This window comes from Passer montanus, unplaced genomic scaffold, assembly GCF_014805655.1.
Source record: "Passer montanus isolate IOZ18808 unplaced genomic scaffold, ASM1480565v1 scaffold41, whole genome shotgun sequence".
Classification (NCBI taxonomy): domain Eukaryota; kingdom Metazoa; phylum Chordata; class Aves; order Passeriformes; family Passeridae; genus Passer; species Passer montanus.
Genome location: NW_024368930.1, coordinates 2,424,807 through 2,452,360, shown reverse-complemented (window position 1 = coordinate 2,452,360; position 27,554 = coordinate 2,424,807).

The window sequence follows — 27,554 nt, the reverse complement described above, 5'->3', positions numbered from 1 at the left end:
GCTTTCAGCATTTCTTACAGGAAGTGCAAGAGATCATTGCTGAAGTTTGGAGAAGTAATTAGCAATAACAGATGTCAATGCACATAATTGTAAAATGAGACCAGAAAAGGTACTGACAGAGTCTAATTTCACAACTGGGTTTCTATCAAATATTCTGCTTAATGGTATATAGAAACAATGATGAGTATTTATTCTTTCCTCATTCCAAGGAGAAAGCTCATTTTTACCACTAAATAAGAGCCTTACTTCTATTACTGCTTAAAATAATTATGAGATTTAATCAGTCTATGCTCAGACATGACCTTGTCATGAATGTCATTCCTGGAAGAGAAAATGCAGAGCCACAGCATCTCCAATGGTCACTGGATCTTGTGATGGACACAGGAGCAACACACACCCCCCAAAAAGAGCAGAGTGGGATGTAACTTTATTGCGGTCTTTCCCAAAACAGAATGAACCACACAAGACTGGCTGATGCCAAGGGATGACCTGGTGTCACCTCTGTCCCACCTGTGACCACTGCCACACTGCATGAGGAGGTGAGTCCTGTCTCTCTCAATGGGTTCATCCCCTCTGATGCTGCCAGTGTTGGGCACAAATGGCTCTCAGGGTCGTGTTAGGGCAGTACCAGAGAGTGTAGATACCCAGACTCAGTGAGCTCAGTGAGCTGGCCACGCTGGACATTCATTCACAGAGTCCCCTCCTGCACGCACCTCCTCAGGCTGCAGTGTTTGCCCTGACTCAGTCTTTAAATAAAACTCACAGCAGAACAGGTCTCCTAGTTTCTCTCAGCATTGTTGTGCTGTTACTTGGCCCAAATTCCCCATCCTAATTAAACCTTTCACTGAAAGCACCCATAGCTTTCAGCCACTCTCAGCCTGGCTATTTCAGTGTGGCTTTCCAATGTTTCCATAAGCAGCTTATGGCCCTAGAAGGAATGTGGCCCAGCTCTGGAAATGCATGTCCCCATCCGTACCTCTTACATTTGGGACTGAGGGTTCCCTACAGGGGACTCTTTTCCATGTGCTATGGCAGATCACTGCCCAGCTTCCACTAATGCCTCCAAATTACGCGGCCTCCTCAATCGCACCCTAACACGTACAGACAAAATGCCAAGAGCACATCTTATTTTAGATATCATTTTATTGCTGTCTACGACTTTACACAGCATCTATCGATGCTCTAAAAATTGGTTTTGAAAGATAGAAACTGCTAACCAATCTTGCCTCAAAGGAATCCCTCCCCTTGGAAGAAACAAATGGTAGCTACAGCGCACGCAAATGAAATGACCAAGAAACCTATTGAGGAACTGCTGGCATGGAGGATAATTATGACCTGTGAAAAGCTCTCCTGGAATCCTATCCATTAGGATTATCCTACATGAAAGAAGAGTTTTTCAGTATGAAAAAGGACAGGTGTGTCCACACCACAGCCTAGGTGCCACCTTCATTGTCTGAGCGACAGTTTCAGCACAACCCAGTTATTACCATTTCCTCTTGTATCCAGTCTTAACAAGATTAAAGTTTTCTGTTCAATAAGCACCTACTCTTCACTGGCCAGATTGTATTAGCATGGTTGGCATTCCACCAAGGTTTAGCAACTCTTTCTAAAAGGGGTTTAATAAAGGACTTTGCAAGGATCATATAACTAGACAGAAAGAGTGTAGATAATCAAATTACTGGCTTTCAGCACATACTTAGCCTTCCCTGCATCCAGCCAAACAAGATTTCACATCAAATGCAGGAAAACTCCATGCAAATAAGCTGCTAATGATTATTAGAAGATTCTCACTCTTATGAGAGGATGTCTTATGACAGGTACTCAACATTTGCTCAAATGATTTGTCACCTCATTTTACAATAAATTTGAGGTGACACTTTTCATGTTTAAAGTGTTCCTGGAGGTATTTCAGAATAATTACTACAGCACCTCTGAGTTTATAGCTAGTGAGTACTCAGGGATCAAGGTAAGTGCTTGCCTATGGTCACCAGCAGTGCACATCTGTCCCTTGAGGCCCAGCCAATGCACCACAAGTTCTGCACGGCCCCAGGTGCCCACTGGGCACCATCAGCACCTTCACGTGAGCCTTCACTCTCCCTTCTTGTCCCTCTGGTGAGGCAGACACAGCCAGGGACCCCCACATTCTGGAGCAGGCAGCCTGAGCTCAGGTCTCATGGGCAGGGTCAGTGATTTGAGCTGAGTTTATGTGGTTACCACTGATGGCATGGACAGACAACACCCAGCATCTCCAGTTTTCTACATGTCCAAGACCATGCACTTCCCCCCATTCCACTGCAGATCTGATGCAGAAAAGCCAAATTGGCATTAAAAGCAAGGCTTCCCAGTCCCACTCTTCCTTCTGAACCCCTGGAATAGATTTCACTTTTCCCATTGTTCATCCCTGACTGTACATGTTTGTGGGATCCCGTTTACGGCTGAGGCAGCTGGCAGAGCAGCTCCAGAGGAGAAGATGCCAGGTCTGCCTGGGCTATGCATCAGTAAGTGTTTGTCTTATGCCTAGACCTGCCAAAAGCCCAACATCAGGGTTTCACTGCACTCTCCCAGCATAGCAATGGTTAGATCCCTTTTATCTCTGATGGTAATTTTCATGGACCCCTGCCAGGTTCTTTATGTGCTACAGAGTTCCCCACTTCATTCAAAGAGAACCGTATTGTTCTCTTCCCTATTTCCTCAAACATACTTCCAAAAGTTCAGCTCTAAAAAGAACAGGTTTTCTTGGAACCTGGTGCTGGAAGCCTTGGCTCCTGATAGCTCCTAAGCTGCAGGGACATCACAAAGATCTTTACAATCAGAAGTTTTGATAAAGATAGACCCAGGCCAGAAGCTTAAGTCAGACCATTGTTAGATTTTGATGTTTACAGACTCAAAATTAATGTACATAAATAATTAATGTATAAAATTACATTGGCTATCTAGCTGACTCCCAGTGTGAATACACCCTCATTTTTATCAGTGAAGAAACTGGCTGTCAGCTGGTGTTGCCTCGAGGTTTCCAAGTGGATGTCATAATTCCAAAACAAAATAGTGAAGACCAGAGTACATGATCCACAGCAGAGTGACCCAAAAACTAGAGCTGAGTCCATGTCAGGCTGAGGAAGAACTTCTGCAGAGGACAGCAGAGCTGCCTCCACTCCACTTCCTATGGAAGGGAGTCCATCTTTTGGGAATAAATTTGCCAGTCTCAATGCCTGGAATGTGTGCAGGGCAGGAGGGAAATGGGGGCTGTGGGGTGGTCCTTATGCACAGATTGAGGTTTCTATGAAGAAGGTAAAATTCCATTGGGAAACCTGTACCTGTGAGACCCTTTGTGGAAAATCAAACCCACTGGGCTCTGACACACCAAAGTGGTGAGCTGGGCTTTGCATCCCAGGGCTTTTCCAGCCTCCAGGACAGCTTGGCACCACGGTGTGAGGCTCTGCTCACCCAGCAGCACAGCTCCGTGCCAGAGCACTCACAACACTCAAAACTCACCTAAATACACCTCAGCACTCTATTAAATTCTGGAATTCTACACATACTCTGCTATTCAAGTAAAGCAACCGGAGCATTCTTCATCTACAACTTGCCTCCTGGCAACTACACTTATGACAAAACCTTGCATGGAAACATAATAAAAACATAAATGAAAGACAAGAGAGCACGGTTCAGTGGGTTTCAATGAAGAGGCTGAAAGCAGAAATCCTCAAAGCCACACCTTATACAGCCATAACCACCTCCAGTGGACCCAAGGGGAGCAGCAGGCTGCACTCCCAGAGCCCCCACACTGCAGAGAGGAGATGCTCAATTTCCACCCACAGCCACCCAATTCCAGCCACAGGAATTCCTCCTGCTCCCAGACCTGCTGTGCCCACCCACCCCACAGAAATAAGGTTGTTGGCCATCTCCAGGAGCAGGGAGATATTATTAATGAGATGTGGAATTCCCTGGGAGAGAAGAACACCACCTTTAGATAATCATAAGCAAAATTCACCTCTTTTAATTTTTTTTTTCTCCTGCACTTTTAGGTCTTCTCTAACAAGAAAGGCAGCTCTTGGCTTTTACCAGAGTGCTTTTTCCTCCTTCCCAGCTCTCCAGCAGCAGCTCTGCTGACGAAATATCTGGGCACTGTAAGTGCTTGAAAGCACCCTAGCTGCTGACAGTTTTCTGTTCAGTGTCCAGAAATCTTTCCAGAGAATTAAGATTTAATCCAACATTATTTTACCTGCATATACAATTCCCGACTGCCTGAACAATGAAGAAGTGCTTTGATATTCAATAATCATTTCACAATGATCCTCTCATTTTCAGAGAAATCAATGGCAGTGGAGGGCACTACCATCTCTTTTCATTTTAAAACTAACCAAATTTAAGGATCAGAATTGAGATTGGAAACAATAATGCAACAATGCATTTTTTTAGCTTAGGGTTTTTCATCAATTACAAAATATAGTTTTTTTCTTTTTTTTTTTTTCTTGTCTATTTTGTGTTTTAGGATTTTTGGTTTTGTTGCAACAGGAAAAGCACTGCAACACTAAACACAACAAAGCGCTAAAACATTTGGGAAGGAAACACAAGAAAAATGAAACGTGATTTCAGACCAACCCATGTTCTTCCCAGTTCTCCTTCCAGTTCAGAAAAGTAATTATATACACAGCTGTGACTGGAATTTTTTATTGTTTCCCCTAAATATTGCAGCTAGCTTTAAGCACAATCACACCCAGAAAGACTTTACTTTTTGCAGCATAAAGTTTAAGAAAAAATAAAGGAATAAAATGACTTTGAGCTGCTGTTCTGCCAACAAGTGTAAAAAGGTGTTACAACTTTTTAAATTAGAAAATATAGAGACTACTTAGGAGAAACAGCATCCAGACCAGTGTTCTCATTCCTTGCTTTCCATCCCTACTGTTATCATGACAGTAATGAAATATTTTGATCTTGAGGTTTTTCACTTAACAGGTTCCAATTAAGGACTTTATAAATTACATGGATGTTAAAGACTTTTTTTTTTTGCAGCTGCTTTCACACGCTCCTCCCTTTTCCCTGGACCCTTTCACGACTGCTTTGCAGACTTTATTAAAAAGAATGGGAAATTGCACAGTCCATCTAATTAGCAAAAATCACAGTCTCATGCAGCTTGCATGGACCAGTGGCTGATATCAGAATATTCCTTACCAAAGACACTTCTGTCCTTGACTCCTGTTCCAGCCCGAGAACGGCTGCCCAAAAAATCTCCTGGCTAGGGCAGGCACACAGAGATATTTCTCCCAGCATCTGCTACCCAAATAAAGTGTTGGAATTACACACGGAAAAGTAGAATAAAATATCAGATATTACAAACCTTCTATTTCACCAGTTTTACTGGTGTTTAGACCTCACACACACGACACAAGTGATTTTTGATATTCACTGAAACGCAGGTACGACATTAGCATCCCAAATTACAGGATCCCATACAGGATATTCCTCACCTGCCCCCCAAACGCTGTGATTCTGTGGCAGCTCCCTGTGGACTTCTGCAGCTTTTTGCCTTTGAGATTTTGGAAGTGAAGGAATGAGGTCTGCTAGGTGTCAGCCTGCATCAGGCTCGTTGGTGCAGATCTCTGAGCGCGACCCAAGCGCCTGACTCCAAACGCTGGAGAGCGACAGTTAATTTTTCTAATGATCCACAGAAGTATCAGGAACATTTCTGACATTTTCCTTTTAATTCTCTTCCCCTACAACCTTCCCCAAAAGTCCTCAAATCCAAATGACAGAGGGCTACAGCACTGACAAGCACGTGGTTCTCTCTTCTTTGGAAATGTTTAGAATTTGCCAGGAAGAAGTTTCTTATTGCAAATATTGCTAAATAAGCCTAGCAACCAAGTCTCTTGAAAGACAATTATGTACCATTAAAAAGAAATATTAGAGAATTTTTTCCCAGAAATTACTATAAGGATTGATAGCTAGCTAAAAACACAAATATTTTTCAAAAGGATGATTAATTGAAATAAGCTTAGTTCAAAACAATTTTTCATTTAAATTCATTTAATTTTAAATGACCACTCATTTATGATTGCTGCTATTAAAATTAACCACTCATCTTTTGTACAAACCAAGACAGACTATTTCCACATCACATGTTACAGATGAAACACCCACAGACTGCACAATTCTTGAAAGATTGGGTTGGGATCTATTTTTTGACGACCCCAAAACCAATTTAAACAAATAGAAACCTTTCTATGCTGTGGCATCAGATCCTGTTGAAGTTTTTTTTCCTACACCCTTGCTCGTTGCTTTTCTACTTTGAACAAATTACCTGAAAACTTGGCCACACTGCACTGTTGTTGTTAGGCACAAGTTTCTCCTACTAAAGCTAAACCGAAAAAAAAGATCAAAGAAACTTTCAACAGTGAAATTAGGGCACGTAAAGTTGAAATAGGCATTTCTTGCAACATTTAACTCATTTAACTCTTTTGATTGCAAGCTTTCTCTCTCTAAAAGGAAGCGCCAGAGGAGATAGAAACACGGTCAAAAAATGTGTGCCAAGCTTTTTTTACTTATTCAGCACCCCTAAAGCACAACCTCTGTCAGTTCCCAAGGTCTGTTTTGCAGCATCTTTCTGAGGCAGCTAAGCTGCTACTGTTGTTAAAACCATGGGAAAGGAAGTCAGGACACAAACCCTGCACCTAAACAGGGCCTGGATGAGCAAACCTGGCTGAGCGTGTGTCTGACAGCTGGTGCAGAAAGTACAGGCTGAAAACACCTGAATCGCTGCACTTTGTACAAGGCTCATTTCAGCCCTATACCTACAGATAGACACAGGATTTTATTTTCTAAAGCCCTGAACCATCTCCTTTCTTTGAGTAGAAAAGCCTGGTCTCATCTCTCACCACCAAGAGCCCTGAACCATCTCCTGGTTGAATAAATCTTCCCTGAGCTGCCTCACACACAGTAAGGCCGAGCTGCACAAAAGTTGTGTTTTCTTTCTGGCTGCCCAGAGCAAAAGAACTTTCCCCTCTCTCCTTGCTTGTCTGGCATCATCAGAGCACTGCTCTGAACCCAACTGTCTGCCCCTCTCTGTGCCCAAGAGGCATGAAGGACATGGAGGAACTGTGGGCTCTATCACATGCAGAATTTCTTTTGCAGCACATCAGAATCAGACGTGATCTCTTCTGACACGACATCAAGAAACAGTTTTGTTTCTCTCTCTACCCCAAGCTAAATGAAGGGTTTATATTCCACTTGTGGTTAAAGCCTGTGTTCAGAGCCATGGATCTTTGTGAACATCTCAGCTGGATCATGCACCACTGCCTCTGCAGCAGGCACCCACAGCCCACCGAGAGCTTGCTCCTCACAGCTGCTTGCTTTCTACCTGTTAGGGCTCTTCTTTCCATTAATTGCATTTTTATTCCCTTTGGTTTTGGTGCAGCAGCCCCAGCAGAGAGGGTGACCCAGCCATGAGCCCCATGTGGAGTTTGGGGACAGGGGGTGGCACATGGTCACTGCCATGGCAGCCCTGAACTCGCCCATCTGAACTGCCCTTTCCTTCCCTCCCCCATCCATCAAATGATCTCCTCCTCACTGGAGGAGCAGCTTTGGAAAATATGGAAAAAAAAAACAAATGGGAGCAGCAGGGAAAAAAATTCTTTCAGTGGTTTCAGTTATTTGACCATTCCAGTGTGGTCTTTTTCTTGCCAGAGTTGGATTTTTCAATCTTTGATGGGCATTTGGGTAATGGTGGGAAAGACTGTGCCATTCCCAACACAGCAGGAAATGTCCACCACAAATTCCCCACAAAAATAAAATTTTGCAAAGATGAAGTTACAGAGAGTTATTTATCAATATTTTTTTCTTTAAAATTATTATTTAATTTCCCAGGAAATGACTATTGTCAACATAAATGAAAGGAAAACCAGTAGAATAATTTTGTAAAAATTATTTCTTGCATAAATTAAATCAACTCTCAAAAACAACAATTAGAAAAGAGAAAATTTTACAGACAAATGGATCTTTTCAATCAAAAATTCCACCTTTGTGAATAAACAGTCCCAGACACGAGTAAAGCCCGGAGTGCATCAGGACAGGGAGCAACCAGAGGAACCCACTGGAAGCTGTGTCATTATTTTATCTTCTTAATATTGAAACCCTTCTTTTTTTTTCTCCCGAGCTGAGTGGGTTTCTATAGCACTTTCATATGCACACAAATTCCTACCAGGAGCTGTGTGTTTGTATTAATCAAAAGCATGTGGCAACACGCTACACGTGTAGATAAACAGCATGGTTAATTGAGAGAAACGTTCTGCTCAGCATTTTGTTGCTTCTGCTCCCTCTGTTGAGTTGGTTAGTTTGAAATTAAACTGGAAAAAAACTCCAATGTTTCTTAAAATTGCCCATTGAAAAATCTGGAATTAAAAAAAAATAAATTTCTCATCTCTACCCTGAGCAGTAACTATAACATACAACATTTTTTACTCTAAACAGACACCAGCCTTTCTTTCATATGCCAAATTCTTTAAGCTATATTACTTGGAAATTGAAATTGATGGAGGACATCTGATCTAAAAGATTCTTTTCTTTAAGTTTAATATGCCACATCACATGATCTTGTCAGGTGGGATCATGTCAGTGATATTTGTGCCATAATGTGAATCAGCCATGTATAAGTTGACTGTACTAATACAGCAAAATGACACAGATTTTTTTTAGCAGTATCTTGCCTGACTTTTCCCCTTTTCTTCCCTTCTTTTTCAAGAGGAAAAAAAGTCTGAGTTATGAGCAGTGGCTAAATCACAGAGAACTTTCTACCAAGCCCAGATTCCTGATCTGTGCTTTGTGTGGGTGGATCAGAGCACCAGTAAGAGGAAAGCCATTAGATGAAAATGAAAGAGAGCTTTTCTACCATTTTCTTTTGGCTCAGCTGTTGCTATGGTATTTTTCTTCTACAAAACTCAGAAAACTCAAAATTCTGTTTGTGGAATCACCTTTCTCTGACTGATTTTCCCTCTCATTCTATCACTGAAACGCAGCAAGAGGAGCAGTGTCTGAGGTCATCTTTCAGCTGAAGACTAGGATAAATAAATGAATAAATTTACAGTGTCTCTAACATGTTATATTGGCAGCCCAAACCATGATGGGTGGCAAAAGAAAAATATTTTAAATCCTTGCTGTGCCCTGAGGAACCCTGAGGAGGGGTCTGAGGGCAATTCTTCCATTGACACCCGTGTCCCTCTGCTGAAGAATTTGGTGCTGGATTTTGGCCACGTGCAGCCAGTTCTACACCTGGGCTGCTGGGTCTTTATCTCTCAACTCAGAGACACAAGTGCATGGCACCGTGACAGCCAAGCTCTGTAATCCCTGTGGATTCCTTTTGTTCTCAAGGAAAGAAAGTGATCTCTCCTGCTGGCAACCAGGAAATCCAACTGGGCAGAGGTTTCTGCCAATAACTTGTTTTAGCAAAGCTTCAAATAATCTTTTTGAGGTCTCTTTCCAATGCCCCTTCCAACACAGAGTGGTTTTTATTTGTTCTGGTGTCACTGTCCCTTTGGCCTGTGATGCTTTTCACAGGGCTGACTTTTTCATAATACAACAGCAAATAATTTGCTGAGAAAACCCAAACACATACATGAGGCTCCAAAACTCAGCTGGATCACATAAACCATAACTGCAAGGCCAAGCTCACTCACCAGGTACGAGGTGTGCAAAAGCCAGTGCCTTCACTGCCTGTGGTTCCAGATTAGCATCCTCTACCCTCAGCTGGGAAGGTAATTTAAAACACACAAAAGCAGCTTTGCCAGTTCTCATTTTATCCCACACAGAAAGCTGCTTTAATTTGCAGTTGGTGGGGAAGTCAGCTGTTCCCCTGTGCCACGACAGGCTGCCTGCTCCTGCTGCTGTCCCGGTGTGGCTGCGGGAACGTTTCTGTGGGAATAAACCTGAGCGCCAAAAATAGAACAGGGGAAAAAAAATCACCTGGATTCTAAATTTTACAACCAGTTCTCCTGCATGCAAACTAGGAGCAGCTTGGAAATGTCACCTCAGAAGGCCATGCAGCTCTAAAATGCCCTTTCTGGTCCCAAAACAACAAAAGTTTTCCAGTGCCAGCCCAGATGCAGGAGCAGAGGAAGCACAAGAACCAAGTCTAACATTTAGACTGCCCATTATCAGCTCCTGAATGGTTAAATTAATAATAACACAAGACATTATTTATGTTTAAAGAAGTCTTAAGTCTTTGTTAATCATAATTAATGTGTTGTCTCATTCTGGTTTTCAGCAGATACGGGAAAATGACATTTATCAGAAGTTGGGAAGCATCTGCATCTGGGCAAGGAACTGCCTGCAGGTAACTAACACTGCCCCAAGAGGTGACTAAACCAGAAACAGAAGTGCTGCAAAACCCAGAAATCTGCTATTTTCTATTCATTTGTGCCTTTCTAGAACTGTTCAATAAAACTTGATTTCCATAACTTTAATGGCGCTATGTGGAAAAACATTAAATCTGTTTCATTCCATGATAAGAAACCGCTATTACAGAGAAGCCATCCCATCTTTTTCTTACTCTAATTATTTAAGGAAGACGTTTTTTGCATGAGTGGACAGAATCCGCAAAAAACTTCTCCACAGAGTCATGAAAACAAGGTGCCACTGATCACAAATAACATATTCCAACTGACAGAGAAAGATAAGTTACATTAGTTTATATTTCTGGAGATGATCTAAGCTCTTAGTTATCTGTTACATCAAATGTCTCAGTTTTCCTTCTGTAATCTAATATCCACCTTCAAGCTCGCCCTACATTTAAAATTTATACAAGTTTTTTCAGATGCTGCCATTTTGCCTCAGGCTTTGTAGGTGTTAAGCTCCAGTAATAATCTACACTGTTTCTTTAAGAAAGTTCATCCATTCACTTTAATTACATTTTCAGCCCTGGTTATTGTCCCTGTGCCTGCAAAGAATGTTTCCAGCCATAAAAAACCATTATCTGCCACAATTATGGATAACCAGAGCGTGGCCAGAGGGCAGAAATGCCATGGTGAATGATTGTACCGCAATTCAGCGCAGAATTTATAACTTTCCTCAGGGCTAACTGTCAGCCTGATCACAATGCCTGACAAAAAGATCCAGTAAAGCAAATGCAGATGCTTCTTCTTGCCTGCTTGGTTGCTCTTTTTAATTTTTTTTTTTTTTTAATTAAGGTGCAGTTTTTTGTGATACCTTAGGTTGCAGCCACTGCAGATGCAGCACTTCAGAAGAGACACTCTGCCTAATTCATTTTGCTGGAGCACAGATTCAGACCACACATGCCCAGCACCATGGTTTTAAACACAGTGTTCTGTGCAGCCAGGACACCTCTGAGGTGGACAGCAAACGCTGCTGTGTGTCTGCCCTGGTGGCCAAACTGCAGTTTAATTTCAGCTGCATCACAGCCTCCCTGCTCCCCGTTACAGATGGAGACAGAGATAATTTTCCACAGCTTCCCATGTTACTGCTCTTGCAACACTAGATCTTTCCATCACTAATTCTTGTGGTTATTAGCACCCAGAGGAATGCCAAACTGGAAGAAATATTAACTTTTTGACACAGCATTTGAGCATATTCAATTATTTCCCTTGTTCCATCAGGACAGAGGTTTGTGTTACGCCTCCTGATGCAGGATTGCAACAGAAGAGGGCAAGGAGATCATGAGTCCCACCACGATATTTCATGGGCAGAATAATACAAATCCTTCTATATTTTCCAGCCAGAAGTCCCAAAGTACAATACAAACACGAGTCAGAATTATCCTCCTTGGTTTTGTGGTGAAAGAAACTGAGCAGTTGAGAGGGGCTGGGGTGATGTTCCTTGGTGCCTGTGCAACTTCCAGCAGAGCAGCAGGATCTGCCATCCCACCCCTGCCCATAGGAGACACATTTCTGGAATCCCTTGAGAAGGGATAAAGCAGGCTGAAGTTCCTCCCCCATCTCTGGTGTCCTCCAGACTCATTCAGCCTGTGCTCAGGTGATGGAAACTCATTCCCACAGAGCAGGTGAGTCCCAGAGTTGGCCTTTGTGCCTAATTTCAGCCTTTCAGAGAGAGATAATAGAGGCAAAGCCAGAACCTGCTCTTGGTTTTAACAGAGGATGCTGCCTTTCTCAGCAAGAAGGTAAGCGCAGAATAAAGAGCTTGAAAAAAAAATTAATTTCTACACCAATGTCTCCCTGGGATTTCTGAAAATGCTGTGCTTCCAACAGGACAATAATGCCTGTGGACTTTGGGAAGTCAAGGGCCTTTAAAGGCTCTGGGTGTTCACAGGTCAGACTGAGAGACTTCTCTGTAGATCAGCATGATTTTCCTCATTTTAGTTTTAACCACAGGAATTCAAAACCATAGAAAACATAAAGGCTAAAAATTTTGGAGAAGATGACAGGACTGTGTTTCGCTTGGTTCTAGTTCCTGCCGTGAGATAGCTCAGTAGGAAGGCTCTGCTTAGCAAAACCCCTCTGGATTCTGTTCTAAACTTTCTGAACGTCCTCTGAGCACGACCAGTTCCACACCAGATGCAGCAGAGCTCTTTGTAGAAGTATTTCTCACAATCTTTGAGAAGGCAAATCTTCCTCAATTGCTGCCACCCCAACCCCACTCTGGCATGAACAGGTCACAAGATTTGGCACCCCTGATCCTGCTTCAAACCCAACTTCTATCCAAAACATCATCGGAGGCAAAACTCCACCCCTTGGCATATCTTCAATAAAACATCATGCTACCTGAACCTCAGAAAAGATAAACTATTAAAGTAATAAGAGGATAATTTAACCTCTTTAATCAGATAATCCTCTAGCACATTGGACATTTACTTGCAGGGAATATTCTACCATAATAAGTTTGCAGCTCAGATTGAAACAATTCCCCACCCTCAGAAAAAAGCTGAAGGAAGTGGTTGAGACATTCCATATCTCAGGTGCCATTATGTGAATGTGAAAACAAATGAGTTTAATTGGGGAGAAATTCATCCCAGACAGAGGGCTCGCCCAAGGCCCTTGTCTGAGAAACCCCACTTAACTCTGCTGTAGCACAGAGCAGCTACACAGGCACTGGATGCCAATTAAGCCCTACTTATCTTTTTAATGAAGGCCTAAATCTGAAAATGAATTATTGTTTTGATGTGTAAATGCTGTTGGTTTGGTAAGGTAGTGAAAGGATTCTATCTGGGGGGACAGGGAACGCTGAGGTGATAAAGGGTTTGCATGAACATCCATGAAAATGTTCTGGAGCTCTCCATGGCTCTCCACCAGCCTGGAAAACAGTGCCTGGCACTCAGACTAAAACTGCAGATTCAGCAGCCCTGGATCCTCCTGTGTCTTTGTGCCAGTTTCAGCCAAGCGTTCCTTTCAGAGACCAAAACAAACAGAAAAGCTTCCCTGAAAACCAGAATGTCTCACTGCAGCGTTTGCTAAAATAATTGATTCCTTTTCTAAGCAGTCACTCATTCTCATGTTTCCCTCAATGTCATAGAAATAAATGTTAAGTATTCAAAAATAAAGAAATTGTTCTACTTTGGGCCAAGCCAAATACTTCTTTTAGCTTTTCCACAACTTTTCAATTGCTGAAAACATTTTAGAAAAATTTTTGAATACTTTTTAATAGGATTAGTTGTTTTCCTAAATTTAAAATTGTCCAGGAGAAGCAATTAATACAAGTCAATGTATAGTCAAAGACCCTGCAATTAATTAGAAAAAAAGAGAAAAACCTAACTTTAGTCTCATTTAAAATTCAAGTTCGGGAAAAATTGTCATGATTTTTTAGATTTTACTGAGCTATGGCTTTTCATTAAGTAGAGTACACCTTTCAGATGGCTGCAGTCCTGAACAGGGGTTTTTGGAAGACAATTTCCCTGATACTGATCTTTGGACATGAAAACATTGCTCTTGCTCTGAAAGAAAAGTGAAATACTGTTCTTCCTCCTACCTCAAGCACCAAAGATCTGTGAACTGGTTTGGATCTCCCCAATAAAGGCACTGAAATTCATCAGATTTGTCCTGGAATCCATGACTCATGAAAACACAGCGAGCAAAAATTAGGGATGCCCTGTCCCAAGAAGTGACCTTCAGGTTGGGGTCTCCAGACCTGGAGCAGGGCAGGGACTTAGATCAATAACTTTCAAAAACCCAGCCCATAACAAGAAAGCTTAAATATTTAATAAAGAAATGCACTCAGCCCATTGGAAGATGATGAAAATCACTAATCCAGAGGAAAACTCATTCAAAAATGGGGGAGATTTTTATGGTTTTCCCAGTGGGGTTTCGACCTTCTCCTTAACAGTCATAAATAGAATGTAGCTATTTGAAGACAACAACACAGAAATTGTTTCAATGTGTTAGCAGTCAGAATTTGACTTTAGGGAGTGGAATTGTGATTAATTAATTGTCTGACACATGGATATCTCACTTGCAAGACTAAATTTCCAAGGAGAGATTGTGTCACCTAGATTTGGGGAATAGCTAAAATTGCCCAATACAAACATTTTTTAAAGACCAGAGGAGTCATGGGGATGGGAAAGGTGAAGACAGACACTGGCCCTTTCTCACCTCCAAAATATGCTGCTTTTCTGAGATATGAAGAGTCTTGATTAAGGTGTAAAAAATATAAATTAATCTATATCCATATGCCTCTGTTATTTAAAGAATCACTGTAAAATATAATTGGAGATCCACGCTCTTGCACCACCCCAGTCATACAGAAGTACAGGTTTGGGTGCTGGGATTAGAGATGTTAAATTCCAGATTAAAGTTAAAAAAAAAAAGGACAAAATGCTATCCTACTGTGAACTTAAATCATCTTCATTTCTGCCCCACTTCATTACACACAGAAAATTCCCTTTGCATGAGAGCAAGATCAAATCGCTCATCCCAGATTGTAATTACAGACTAAGGGAGTAGGTGCCATCTCCCCTCTACAGGGTCCCATAGCTCATTAGTCAATCACATTATTAAGAAATTCTCAGTTTTAATAAATGAAGGTGGTGCTCATCTCAAGGCTGAGAATGGATGTTTTTATGGAAATAAATACTTGATGCTTATCTTCACAGCATCTCCTTAAGAAAACCATTATCACTTCAAAATAGTTCCTCCGAGCAAAAAAAGTACAATTACGTAAGCCTTGTGCAAGCCAAGCCAGGAGGAAATGCCAGGTTGTGTTTATGTTTTTGCCATCTTTTAGACCCAAAAAATCAGCCATGGAATAAAGCTGGTGAAACTTAATACAGTTTCAAACCTACAAAGACCTGGTGCTTCAGCCACCCACAGAAGAGCAAATGCCTCTGACAGGCTCCATTCCAGCTGACTCACAAATTAAACCTGGATTTTGAACCTGCCTTTAGTAAGAGCTTGTTCCTCAGGTAGGTCCACGGAACAACGGGGTAACAGAATCCAATGCTTTGCTTAAATGCTAAAAATCATCCACTTAAGGGGAGCAATTATTCTGATTCTTCATGCTGGCTACTTAACATTTAATATCTTACTCCTTAAGATATGAAAATAAGTTATTTTAACTTCCTGAATAGTTTTGAAAAGTCTCCTAAAATTTCTCAGGACCAGTCTCATTTAGAAGTAAGTGGAATTATGTTCAGAAGCCACTCAGATGCTTTTAAAAAAATCTTGCTTGATATTTAAAATACATAGCCCTGCAGTGATTTTCCCTTCAGTACTTCTTGAAATCAAGCTTAAAAAATGGACTTTGGAGCCAAGATGCATCTTTGTAGCTGCATTTTCTGTTGGCTGGTTTTCCTGCTGTAACACAGGGCTGGGCTGCTCTGTCCACAACTGAACCCAAAATACCCACAACTGAACCCAAAATACCCACAACTGAACCCAAAGTGCTGCTCTGGGGCTGCTGAGTGACTGGGAAAGGGGCTGTGCTGTGACTGACACACATCAATCACATCAAGATCGACCCTGCCTGAAAATATTGTCTGTAGTAAATAAAAGGGTTTCGAAACACCCCTTTTTGCAAAGTGTTTTTCTTTGGAAGCATTAAACTGCCAAAATCGAGCTTCTTTGCCACATTCTGCAGGGATTAAGGCAAAATAAACTTTCTAAATGGCTTGGAAAATAATGTCTCCTAATACTCAAGTTTATTGCTCTGAGTACTCCATACACGCTAACTTTGATGTTTGCAATGCATATTTCATATTTAGTCCTTGCAGTGCATAGGAATGTGGATTTTTATTAGTGCAAATATCCAGAAAGCAAACAGAAGACATTATTACTGTTATAATTAATAAATATTTATATTACGGAAGTACACAAAATTTCCAGTCAGGATAGTGACCCTCCACTTTTAAATAATTCACATGTTGGTAGATTTCTATTTATGGTAATTGCATCTCACAGAATAAGGCAATTTAGTTGCATATACAAGATTATAGGATAGCTTTGTCCCCGTGGCATTGCATTCACAGCCATGCAGCTCCCTGGGATTTCAAGGGCAAAAGATTAAACTATTGTCAGGATGGAGAATCATCTGTCTGAAATGCAATCACCACAAAGGAGAGTTTTACATTATTTTAGTATTTTATTGCACAGCCAAAAAAGAAATTGCAGTAAACTCTTGTGCCACCTGCAGTGTTCTGCAATAATCCCAGCGTGTCCTTTAGTGGAACAGCTCCCAGTTTGCACTAGCAGGAGGAATACAAGCCTGCAGGTTTCTGGAATTATTTGACTCATCAATTAATAGGTAATCCCAGGGACACATCCACACCAGCTCCCAGTAACAGCTCAGTACAAGGCTGCCAAGCCCCCTAAGGATGGTGTTCACACCTGGTTTCCTTTTCTCTCAAGCAAATCCCAAACGACTCTGACACTTCAGCCCTATTGTTTCCAGTGAAAATAAGAAGACTTAGCATTATAGAAAATTCCCCTAGCAGGTTTTGAAAAACTGAATCTCTAATTACTGAACTCATGAGCATAGTAAGAATTTAATTAGGAGACCAGACCCCTCCACGCTGGCACAAGAGGCTCATCCTGGCTCGGCTGCTCCAGCTGGTGAGTGAGGATCACTGGCTTTTGCAAAACCCGTCTGCCAGCAGCTGGAGCTGGGAGTGCTCACACCCTGCTCTTGCAGACAGCGAGGAAACCATCCAGTGTCCCAAATAAATTAATGAATTACTCTCCTCCTCCCAACAGACTCAACGCTGGAGCCAGGAGCCGTAATCGCGCTCCGGCTGCCTCTGAGTCATGGAGCGCCGGAGCGCCGGAGCCCGGCACGGCGTGCAGAGTCAGCAGAGGCAGATGCTGAGCTGCATTGTGTCTGCAAGTCAGTCAAACCAGTTTAAAGATAAACTCTTCTTCCCCCGGCCCCTCCACAGGCCCCTCAGTGCACACACGGCGCTGCTGTTTCCCGCCACGCAGGCGGCTTTTGGAAGAGAGCGTTCAACTGGCATCAAAGAGCTTTTGCCCCTTGGGTTCAACCGTGCTAGCCCAGGCCCTGAGCAGGCAGAGGAACCAAAGCTGAGGTTTTCAGAGGAGCCTGGAGGAGCCAAGCATTCAAAACCCATTAAAATTCAACGGGAGCGGAGCGCTCGCGCTCTCAGGTGCCGCTGGGTTAACCCAGACCAGGAGCTGTGGCCCTGTTGCTGTGTGTTCAAGGACAAAGGAGGGCCCATAGCTGCAAGGACAGGTAGGGTGAGACCCTTCTGTTCTGCACAACCACAGAAAACTTCCCCCAAAGCTGTCTCATGGATTTTCCCCTAGTGCCAGAGCCATTGGTGGAGGTAATGGTGCCTGTTGTGAACCATTGATACTGTGGGAAGCAGAAAACACCTTTTTCAGTTCTTCTCTAAACTTTCATTTCATTTCTTCTCTAAACTTTCATTTCATATCCAACTGCATGGAAATGGGAATTTTTCATAACAAACCATTTTACATCTGTCTCTGATAAAAACAAAATTACTGGCAAAACACATTAATCCCCTCTGCCAGTGATGTGGCATTTGAAATTAATTGCCAGATATGTTATGGGAGATATTAAAGGTCTGTAAGTAAATTTTAAATATTTTAATATTCAAAATTCAAACCGTGTTGATCACACACCAAAGGCTGCACAGCTTGTTTCCTCTGCTTGGCTGTGATGAAATGCTATGAATCCTTTTCTGGTAAGAAAATACATGTATTCAATGTTTTTGGTGATATTTATTTCATATTTGCATTTTAATGTTAGCATTTTAGGTGAATGTTTCTGCCACAAGGTTCAGCTGTATGTTTGATCAGAAAAATAAAAAGCTAAAACTAAGCAACTGTCACGATTAAAAGCTCAGGGAGCATTTTGGGGAATTCAAATTTTGGATAAATCTGGCTTGCATAAAACTGGTGCTGATCCATGTATTTTCCTTATTTCTTTTACTATTCCAGTGTAAATAAAATTATTTCTTCCTTTTTTTGCAATAAGAATAAAAGAGTTTATTCTCATTAAAGCTACTAAAACATCTCAAAGCTTGATTGTTCCAAATAACCACATTAATTTTTTTTACTGAAACAACTAAACTGCAAAATTATTTACATGGAATCATTTTACCCTATAGGTATTTCCCAAAATTTTAAAATAATTTTTCAAATGTGTTTAACATAAATTAAACATTATTAAAAAATAATGTTTCATCAACTAAGAATAAATCTGATCCTGTACCTAATTCCCAATTTCCAAGCTGCAAACATGAAAGATTTTTTGGGAGAGGTCATCTCAAAAAGAGGGAAGATAAACACACAATTCCCTTTAAGTAGGAATATTCCCACTAAAGGATGTCTTTAAGTCGTTATTTGGCCCCAGGATAACACAACACCACAACTGCTGGTCCTCAAGGCTCTGTTCTCATTGTAAATGCAAAGTACAAGTCACAGACATTTTCCCTGGAAATAGAAATTGCAGATGCCCAATCTTTGGTCATGTTTTGTGTCTGCTGTAGGCCAGGAGTGGAATTAGGAAAAGATACCCTGATATTCAGGTCCCAGATTTTTGGTTTTGGGTACCCAAAAATCTGAGTTTCCGGATTTTTGCTCCTTATTCACATTCAATTACAGTTACATCCCAAAATACTGCTGTGGATCTGATCCCAAGGGAATTGCCTTTCCCACTGATCCCAGGGCAGCGTTGCAGCCACCAAGGCAGCATCTATAATTTTTAGCACATGCCACTTTTCCAAATTTTTCCATGGTGTGTGATGAGCCCCAGTGATGGTTACAAACAGAGATTCACCTTGGGCCATGCTGCAATGGATCTACGAGTCAGTGCTCTGAGGGATGGAGGAGGAAAAGGATCTCTTATCAGCAGCAGAAGAGCCAGGCTTATCAGAAGCCCTGCAGGAAATCCTCCTCTGTAACCCACAAGGCATCAAAGACAAGGAAAACAACCAATATTGGGATGGCAAGTGAGAACCCAGCTCCAGGAATGCTACAGGATGTGAGACAGTGCCACGGCCAGCCACCAGAACCAGCAGGACCTGAGATCTCGAGGATCTCAGCCACAGGACACATCTGCACCACCCAGTATTGAGTTAAAAAATTAACAGAGGAGGTACACACAGCTATTCCAGGAATGAAAAGCAGCCCTGCTTCACCAGCACGGCGTTTGGGAGTATTTTTCCAGCATTTGTGCAAATGCAAATTTCTGCTGTGTTACACCACAGCCATCTCCAGTCTCTCTGTGCACCAGGTTCCGCTGGTATAAATGGTGATGAAGACAACTTGCAGGGTTTTATGGTGGCTGTGAGAATGGAAATCATTATCCCCAGTGGGGAATACTTAAACACCTGTGCTGAGCCAAAAGCCGGGGCAGAAGTGGAGGGTTGTTTCAGACACAATTTTTGCTCCAGCTCCCACCATCAATAAACACCTGTGCTGAGCCAAAAGCCGGGGCAGAAGTGGAGGGTTGTGTCTGTTTCAGACACAATTTTTGCTCCAGCCCACCATGGGCAACTCGTGCACCTCAAGAGCATTTCAGGGAGATCCAGGAGGGACTGTGCCTACTTGCACTGGGAATTCAAACAGCTTATTACCAAAGCCATTTTCTTTTTTTATTATTACTTTCTTCAAACAAAGCTAATAAATCAAATCACCCAAGATGCACATTATGCAAAGCTTAATTAGATTTGGCACACATCTCGCTAGGAGTAGCACCCATCTGACTTCAGATCAGAGAACTCAGGTTTGATGGGTGGAACCAAATCGCCCACTTTGGAGTTGCTAAATCTACTTTTAAATGCAGTGTGTTTGCATTTTTTCACTCTGGGACCTGGAGGAGGTTAGCTTTGTTTGACTTCTGGGCAACGGGAGCAGCGGAAGGGAATTCAGAAAGAGGAGACATGTTTCTGAAGAGCATAAATCTCTAATTCTGCAGCATGGAGAAATCACAAAGTTGGCAGCAAGCATTTCATGGGAATTCATTTCACATGGCTACTGCTTGTAGAGCTTCCTCCTTCTGTTGAGTACCTGCTGTTCTAAGACATTCTGGGGTGCCTTTAATAGAAGCATAGAAAACTAATGCAAAAACAGTACTTTAACAGCATTTTGTTTGGCATAGCAACCTTCATTGCCGATACCTCTCCTGATTTTATTGCCAACCTCTTGCTTTTCTCACACACACAGCTCCTCTAGAAACAAGACCTTGTGGAAAAACTTCAGCTTAATTTTTTTAAAATGCATTTATGACCTTAACAGAAATGAAAACATTAAAAGGAAAAAAAAAAATTCTATGTCTATTCAAGAAAAGGTGAAGAAAAATATTTTTACAAAGTAAAAATGCTGCCTCCACACTTGATCCCTTTTCTGCTGAGGAGCAGTAGCAGTGACCAGCAGGGTACTAGAAAGAAGTTGATGAGCAACATCAAGATGGTGCAACATCTTGCCCAGATGTTGCCCAGATGAGCGACATCTCTGCAGAACCTCCTGTCCCCAATCCCCCTTCCATGGGGGGACACATGGGAGGGAGGGGAGGAGGCTGAGCATGGACACACTCAGTGAAAAGGAGCTCAGAGCTCCATGGGGAGTCCTGTGCTCCAGATAACAACCAAAGCACAGCCTGGGCACGGGAGCAGAGAAGGAGAAGATGTTTTCTGGCTCGTGGCCAGGCTGTACCTCAGCTGGCCACGGGCTGCTCGCAAGGGAGGGAGCTGGTGTCAGCCCATGGCTGTGGTGACACTGCAGAGGCCATCACTCCCTGTCAAACAGCACAGCTGGTCGGAACAAGGGGGGTTTGCTTCACAGAGAGCCCCACTTGCTGCTCGTGCTGCCCAAACGAGCCCAATTTTGTGCCCTGCCTGCCAGGTGACAGCTCCAGTGCCAACCCTCAGCACCATCCCTGCATCAGCCCAGGGCAGGAGGGACAGCACAGAGCCCAGTCAGATTCAGACACCCTCTGAGCTCCACACTCATCCAACCCAGAATGGACACAGGGCTCGTGTGCCCAAAAACACCAGCAGTGCACAGCAAATTTTAAATAGCGAGTGCCTGCAACGGGCAGCTCACAGGCAGTCTTCCAGTTACCACTTAATTATGAAAAAAAATTAATATATTCAGTAAATTATTTAATGAAACAATTATTTCATGCAGAAATCCTAGGTTACTTCTAGTCAACCAACACACAAAAAAAATATGATAATTTCAAATTAATTCTTCAGAGTGACACACACATTCATGGTCTGCCTTTAAAAAGGTGCTGCACTCCACTGCTGAAGCCTGAGTTTTGTAACCTAAACACCTGACATTTTTCTATCTATGAAATGGGAGGCTCACATTCGCCTTATTCACAAGCACAGAAATGGGCAGAAATAATTAAATAAAGGGAGCCCAGTTCATGCTCCAGTGCACCATGTAAGAGAAGCTGCGGCTGACAATGACATTGAAAACCAGTTGTCAGTCTAATGTAATCAGAGAGACAATTGGCTCTGCTGGCAAGAACTGAATTAGTGTTTTCTGTCTGAATCAGTGTCATCTTCTAGGGAGCAGTGAAGCTTATGCAATGATAACAAAACTCCCCAGAAGCTGCATTTGTTACTGAAATATGGTGGTGCTTTGGTGCTGTGTAACCTCATTCTGTAACACAATATACCTCATGGTCATGCTGCTGTTCTCATGTTCCTTGCAATGATACAATTCAACGACCAGATACGAGATCAAACTAGACAAGCATAATATTAAAACTTTAAAATCTCCCTTTGAGAGCTGATGTGGTTTATTCCCAGGCATGTTGCCTGCTCTCTCACTCGCTGTACACACATGCAGAGCATGAAATTGAGGCAGAGTCCAGGCCTAGATGCAGCTTCAAATATTTGTGCTTTGGGGGAGACAGAAGGGTCAGTGTGCTGGGCTCATTTTCCTAACGACGACGGGTGAATTTCAAACCAAGGTCAGATATTAACAAATGTCCCTTTAAAAGTAGGACCCGCTGCTAATGCACGCTTGGATTTTGTAATGAGACTCTAAGAGTCTTAAAACAGTATTGTGACAGCATCTGGTAACTTCACCTTTGTGTTTCAGTTCATAGCATGGGTTATTCTTGAGCACTGGAACATTCTGAGTAAAAGAATTTTGATTTTTTTTTTCCATTTTCACTGTGGTAGAAGCCTCAGTTGCATCTGCTGCCTGCAGAACCACCCCACGGGCTCCCCATGGGAGGTGGGAATAGTTAGGGGTCTCTTTCCAAGTGGTCTAAGAGGGTGGAAGGGTGTACTCGTACACAACAAAAAGGCTACCTCACAAATGTCACTTATCTTCAAAAAATACTACTTCAGCCCAAAAAACTTACATTTACATATCTTAATAAAACATTGAGAATTATGTTTATATTAAGTGACACCAAGAAATTTCTTGTTTATCTTCTATTAATAACTGTCTTCTCTTGTGTTCAGCAATATTGATCAGTAAGAAACTCAACAAAAGCAATAAAGGCAGATGGTTCTCATATATTGATTTTAAAGATATTTTCTCTTTTTTGTCTACACCACCTGTTTTTTAAAGAGATATTGGTATAAGGGCAGGGTACTCTCACTGGATTGATATACATCTGTAATTAGCAAGCTGATCATCCTCCCCAGGCCAGGGAGACACTGCATGATCTGACACTTAAAGGCACGACATCAAAATACATACCCTCTTTTTTATAATTAACATTCCACATTAAATATTCATTAAAACTTACATAAATTATTTCCTTGTTCAAGGCTCAACTTCTCTGTCCTTGTTCAGACAAAGCTCTCATTGAATGTGTTTACCCAGCTAAGACAAGACATGACCACACTTTAAATCTTTTGTGCTGCCATTAGTCTTTGTCAGCCTCTGGTCTTGCTCAGAGAGCACAAGGCACAGCACAAATCCTGAAGCTCCTCATGATTCCCCCTTCTGTTCTACAAAAACCACCTAAAAAAAATCCCAAACAACAGCAACAACCGAAAACAACCAAACAAAACCCAGAAGAAACCCCTCCATGTCTGTTGGAGCAAAAGCTCTACTCAAGTAGAGGAATTTTGCACAAACAAGAGGAGACTCACGGGAGCAGGAACATCCCATCACATCTGCCAGGGCTCCATGGAGCTCCTCGCTGCAAGAGGAGGCATTGAGATGAAGAGGGAAGAGGAATGCTTTATGCCTTACATCTCCTGCGTGTCAAGCCAAAGCCCCAAACAGGAAATGTTTCCCTAGACGAGTTTTGGAACAACGTGCTTTTCACATGGACAGGGTGAATATTTTAGGTCTCTTCAGAAACTGTTTTGGTTTACTGAAACAAGAAGAAGAAAAAAAGGCTCAGTGAGGGCAAGGCAGATGACCACATCCCCTTGGCACACACCTTGCAGTCCAGCTCTGCCCTCTGAAGACGTGGACACTCTCCAGTAGTGCTTATTTATCTGTCACGTTGCGGTGATGGATGTTACTGTTGCTCTCAAAAACATATGCTCAGAAGTTTATTATGGCACTAAATATGGGCTGGGTAAGAATCTGGATTGTTTAAGTGTCAAACAGTGACAACATGTGTACAATACAACACAGACATCAAGGGGGAACCAGCTCGGCTAATATGTGGTATTCATATAAGTCTTTAGGAACAAAGACCACCCATAAAGCCCAACCAAAGCTGCCACAAGAATAGGTGGTGCTGCTTCCGTCACTGCGTACTGGGTGCCAATTGGCTTCCTAATTAGATTAGCAAGCTAATAAAAGGCATAAAACTCAATAAAAGGACAATGTGTTACAAGTTTTCCTATGACAAACATTGCTGTAAGTTCAGCAGATTTCTGCTCATGGTAGGTCATGAGCAGAACACCCAGTGCATGTTTGTTTTTCCTTATGGCCAGATTTGTTTTCTTTATATTTTATATGGTTTGTACCTTCTAATCATGAGAATTAATATTTCCTTAACAAGGATAGCCCTGAGTATGACAGTTTTCAAGTAGTCACTAAGTAACAATCAGCACAAATAACTCTCATACTTCTCAGCATCTTCCTTCAAATAATGGTGGGGTTTTTTTATTTCATATTATATTTTGTAAAAGCACATGGTAAATTGGCTAGCACAAAAAAAAGAACTGTTAAATAAATTAATTAAGCCCCAAGAAAAACAAAACCAAAACATCTCCTTAAATCCATGAGTTGGAACTTAGGAATCTTGGAGACAGCAGCACCACATGGGAACTGCTGGAGTTCTGCTCTCATCCTGGAAGACCAAAGAGCTCAAGCAGAACTGGAGCGTTGCTTGACAAAACTTCAAAAGGATTGATCAGAAAAGGAGTAAAAGCAAAGAGTGGCCCCAAACAAACACAGCCACCCTAGGATAGAAGAGAAGGATAGGTGGAAGAGAAGCAATAGAAAAAGAAAATATTGATGGCAAATTTAGACTGAAATCTAATGCATCTTCATCATGTGCACATATCAGTGAGTGGTAAAAGAATTTCTTCCCTTGATATAGCAAACCATTAATAAACCATTAATATCCAACTTCCCTTTCTCAGTGACTTGAAATCTAATGCATCTTCATCATGTGCACATATCAGTGAGTGGTAAAAGAATTTCTTCCCTTGATATAGCAAACCATTAATATCCAACTTCCCTCCTTTCTCAGTGACAGTTAGTAACAGAATGACCAAAAAAAAAAAAAAGGCACAAAAAAACAAAACTGCAACTCCTGCTCATGTGAATTAACATTTAAATCTGAAAAAACCCTGATCTCAGAATAAAACAACAGTTCTGAGAAAACCTCTCAAGCTACAGAGTGCAACACCCAGAAGATGCCACCACATCTTAATTAGCAATTTACTGGATGAACTGAGGAAAGTTCTAAGGACTTGAGTGGCACCACCTACCCCACAAATCCAACAGCAACAACCCCCACATCCCCTCACTCAAAGTGAAGCTTCCCAAGGTGGGACCCTGCTCAGGAGCCAACAGCTGGAACCTCTGCTTGGATTCGAATGGCAAAGGCAGCAGGTGACATTCTGAAGGTCCCTCTGTCCAACACAGCTCCCCAGCCTCCTGGAGAGCGCTGTAAAGTCTTTTCCCCAGGCTCTCTCGGAGGAGGTGGGTTGAGGGAGGTGTGGGTGCTGGAAAGAGAGAGATATTGGCTCCAAGTTAAACAGCTTTTTGTATGCACAACCCGAGGCATAAACAAGTCAGGATTTGCGTACTGGACCTTTGCATACACAATCTGTGTGCTCTGGAAAAATCATTTAATAGTCCTTCTATTGCAGGGGTGTGAAAACACTGGGTCAGCTTCTTTGTATTTTAAACTGCATAGAAATGAGTGTGAAATAAGGAAATCCACAAGCAGCTCTCTCCAGTCCGTGGATTACCTGAACAGGCAGTTCTGAGCATGAGTGAGGAACGGAGAAGTGGAATTTCATGGCCTGTGACGTGAAGGAATCCAGGCTGGATGGCCAAAAAGCTCCATGGATGACCAGGGCAGTCCCCAAATGACACTACCTCATATCTGTGCAGACTTCAGTGACAACAAAGCTATGGCAAAGATCAAAGCAAGGAGCAATGGTGGCACAGGACACCACATGGGGCCAGATGTGCTGTTTGCATTTTTCTGGGTTTTATTGTTAAGAAAGTGCTCTTCCAGGGGAGGACCCCAGCTCTCAGACCTCTTGGAATACCAGGTTTTTCAGAAGTGACTTGAAAGCAAAGAGGGTGGGGGAAATCTGATTTAATAAATGATATATAGGAGTATAATTATATGGTTTTAAACACAGTTCCAGTTCACTTGTCTCAGCAAGAAACGCTGGTGTGTGAGAGAAATCATTTATATTGCTTACTATGGTTTTTCAATCTTGGCAAGCACTTTTTCCATTCTAAGATGTGGGAACACCCACATCAGTAATTACATACGTTAGCAAAAATACAAGATAACTTGTATTCTGGAGAGGGGGGTTTCTCCCATTTTTCAGTAAACTCTTAGGGCAGTAAAAGGGAAGATTGCTGTTCTACAAGCTACACAAGTATAAAAATTTACTACTGAAAACATGAGCTTGTCTCTATGTAGTAAAACACAGATCCGTTATCCAAAATATCATTTATTACACCTCTGTGACAAAACTAACAATTTTTCAGTTCTGGGCACCTTATTCAGTGTGAAGAGGATTAATAATCCTATCTTAGGGTGCCAACCAGCAGAGCCAGTGGGGAGATTTTACACGTTATAAGTGGGGGTTAATTGATAGGGCACATTCCTGTGTGCATTCCAGCAAAACGTGGAGCTAAAATGGGAAAGCTGAGCTTTCTGAGCAGGAACCACTTGCTAGGATTTCCATGGGGCAGGAATTCTGGTGCAGAGCTGGAGGGAGATGGAGCTGCTCACATGCTCCAGCCACAGCCTGAACCACAGCCTGGCCACCCCAAAATACACCAGAGCCTGAACCACAGCCTGGCCATCCCAAAATACAGCACAGCCTGCACCACAGCCTGGCCACCCCAAAATACAGCACAGCCTGGCCACCCCAAAATACACCACAGCCTGGCCATCCCAAAATACAGCACAGCCTGCACCACAGCCTGGCCATCCCAAAATACAGCACTGAGGGATGAGCTGGAGAGCTCATCCAGCTGGGAGCAGGCTGTGTCCCCTGCAAGCACCCACACAGAATCCAGCTGTGTTGACTTTCTCTCCTGATTCTCACCTTGGCTAAAGCACACCAGGAATATCCAGGCATTCATTTTGCAGGCAGGTGTGTTTAGGTACATCACAGAGAAATCTTACTGCCCATGAGGGAATTATTCTCTTCCATAATCCTGCCTCATGCAATCCTAATATATGCAGGACAGACTCCTGGAATAGTCACAACCTTTTACCTGTCCTTATACAGAATATTTTCAAGCACAGATTTTTCCCAATATGTGTCTGGATATAAAGACATGATCACTCTAAATTTTTTTTTTGTTTTCTTTTGTTTTGTGGTTGCACAGCTCTCAAATCTCAATAAAGATTTAATTACATGCTGCATTAAAAGAGAATTGGGTTAGCTTTCTTTATGGTTTCTTAAATATTCTTTTTATTAAAGCAGATGCAGATAATTAAGGAAAGCAATGATAAATAATGGTCCACAGGCAAAATTATAATCTGTC